This window comes from Cupressus sempervirens, chromosome 2, assembly GCF_028749045.1.
Source record: "Cupressus sempervirens isolate cs-2001-9-10 chromosome 2, ASM2874904v1, whole genome shotgun sequence".
NCBI classification, from domain to species: domain Eukaryota; kingdom Viridiplantae; phylum Streptophyta; class Pinopsida; order Cupressales; family Cupressaceae; genus Cupressus; species Cupressus sempervirens.
This window is the reverse complement of record NC_143119.1, coordinates 567,302,610-567,305,368: the sequence shown is the minus strand read 5'-3', so window position 1 is coordinate 567,305,368 and position 2,759 is coordinate 567,302,610.

Below are 2,759 nucleotides of genomic sequence, written 5' to 3'. Positions count from 1 at the left end.
CAACGTCGGCGTCCACCATTTCAAAATCCGACATATCCATCCGCCCTGACAGCGGCGTTGAATCAATGAGGGGGGCACGGGAGAGGCTCGCGGCAACCACCTCTCCCATTGTAGCCACGATAGGCACGCAAAAAGATTTTGCTAGAGCGCCAAGCACCCACCTCATGCCTAGAGACAAGGGCTCGCCATTAGATCAACTTCGAAATCGCAGAACAGACGCGCTGTAGAATGGCAACCGCTGCCAAGTCTCTTCCGTAATTGCGTCGGTCGAGTGATCGAAAAAGGTGATCTAAGAGAGGGTCCCAGCGTAGGGCATTCGTTGGGGTAATCGTGCCGATGGCAAAAATTTGTGCAATACCCGCGCAACACCGGACGGAGGTGCTAGACGAGGGCTCCCGTTTTAGATCGAGTTTTAAAATCACAAAGAAGACGCGGTGAGGGCTGGCTACCGCTGCCAAACCTTTTTCTGAAATTGCACCAGCTGAGTGACAAGAAAACATGATCTAAAGGAGAGTCCAGGAATAGCACCCTCGAAGGTGGGCTTCATGCCCTTCTAATTGATTCAACGTCGGCGTCCACCGTTTCAAAATCTGACATATCCATCCGCCCTGACAGCGGCATTGAATCAATGAGCTGGGCACGGGAGAGGCTCGCGGCAACCACCTCTCCCATTGTAGCCGCGATAGGCTCGCAAATAATTTTGCTAGAGCGCCAAGTACCCACCTCATGGCTATAGACAAGGGCTCGCCATTAGATCAACTTCGAAATCACAGAACGGACGCGGTGTAGAATGGCAACCGCTGCCAAGTCTCTTCCGTAATTGCGTCGGTTGAGTGATCGAAGAAGGTGATCTAAGAGAGGGTCCAAGCGTGTAGGCATTCATTGGGGGATTCGCGCCGATGGCAAAAATTTGTGCAATACCCGAGCAACACCGGACGGAGGTGCAAGATGAGGGCTCCCATTTTAGATCGAGTTTTAAAATCACCAAGTAGACGCGGTGAGGGGCTGGCAACCGCTGCCAAACCTTTTTCCGAAATTGCGCCAGCTGAGTGACAAGAATACATGATCTAAAGGAGAGTCCAGGAAAATAGCACCCTCGAGGGTGGGCTTCATGCCCCTCTAATTGATTCAACATCGGTGTCCACCGTTTCAAAATCCGACATTTCCATCCGCCCTGACAGCGGCGTTGAATCAATTAGGGGGGCACGGGAGAGGCTCGCAGCAACCACCTCTCCCCTTGTAGCCGTGATAGGCATGCAAAAAATTTTGCTAGAGCGCCAAGCACCCACCTCATGCCTAGAGACAAGGGCTCGCCATTAGATCAACTTCGAAATCGCTTAACAGACGCGCTGTAGAATGGCAACCGCTGCCAAGTCTCTTCCGTAGTTGCGTCGGTCGAGTGATCGAAGAAGGTGATCTAAGAGAGGGTCCAAGCATAGGCATTCAATTGGGGATTCGCGCTGATGGCATAAATTTATGCAATACCCAAGCAACACCGGACGGAGGTGCTAGACGAGGGCTCCCATTTTAGATCGAGTTTTAAAATCTTCGAGTAGACGCGGTGAGGGCTGGCAACCGCTGCCAAACCTTTTTCCGAAATTGCACCAGCTGAGTGACAAGAAAACATGATCTAAAGGAGAGTCCAGGAATAGCACCCTCGAGGGTGGGCTTCATGCCCCTCTAATTGATTCAACGTCGCCGTCCACCGTTTCAAAATCCGACATATCCATCTGCCCTGACAGCGGCGTTGAATCAATGAGGGGGGCACGGAAGAGGCTCGCGGCAACCACCTCTCCCATTGTAGCCGCGATAGGCACGCAAAATATTTTGCTAGAGCGCCAAGCACCCACCTCATGCCTAGAGACAAGGGCTCGCCATTAGATCAACTTCGAAATCACTGAACAGACGCGCTGTAGAGTGGCAACCGCTGCCAAGTCTCTTCCGTAGTTGCGTCGGTCGAGTGATCGAAGAACGTGATCTAAGAGAGGGTCCAAGCGTAGGCATTCGTTGGGGGATTCGCGCCGATGGCATAAATTTATCCAATACCTGAGCAACACCGGACGGAGGTGCTAGACGAGGGCTCCCGTTTTAGATCGAGTTTTAAAATCACCGAGTAGACGCGGTGAGGGCTGGCAACCGCTACCAAACCTTTTTCCGAAATTGCGCCAGCTGAGTGACAAGAAAACATGATCTAAAGGAGAGTCCAGGAATAGCACCCTCGAGGGTGGGCTTCATGCCCCTCTAATTGATTCAACGTCGCCGTCCACCGTTTCAAAATCCGACATATCCATCCGCCCTGACAGCGGTGTTGAATCAATGAGGGGGGCACGGGAGAGGCTCGCGGAAACCACCTCTCCCCTTGTAGCCGCGATAGGCATGCAAAAAGATTTTGCTAGAGCGCCAACCACCCACCTCATGCCTAGAGACAAGGGCTCGCCATTAGATCAACTTCGAAATCGCAGAACAGACGCGCTGTAGAATGGCAACCACTGCCAAGTCTCTCCCGTAATTGCGTTGGTCGAGTGATCGAAAAAGGTGATCTAAGAGAGGGTCCCAGCGTAGGGCATTCCTTGGGGTAATCGTGCCGATGGCAAAAATTTGTGCAATACCCGCGCAACACCGGACGGAGGTGCTAGACGAGGGCTCCCGTTTTAGATCGAGTTTTAAAATCACAAAGAAGACGCGGTGAGGGCTGGCAACCGCTGCCAAACCTTTTTCCGAAATTGCGCCAGCTGAGTGACAAGAAAACATGATCTAAA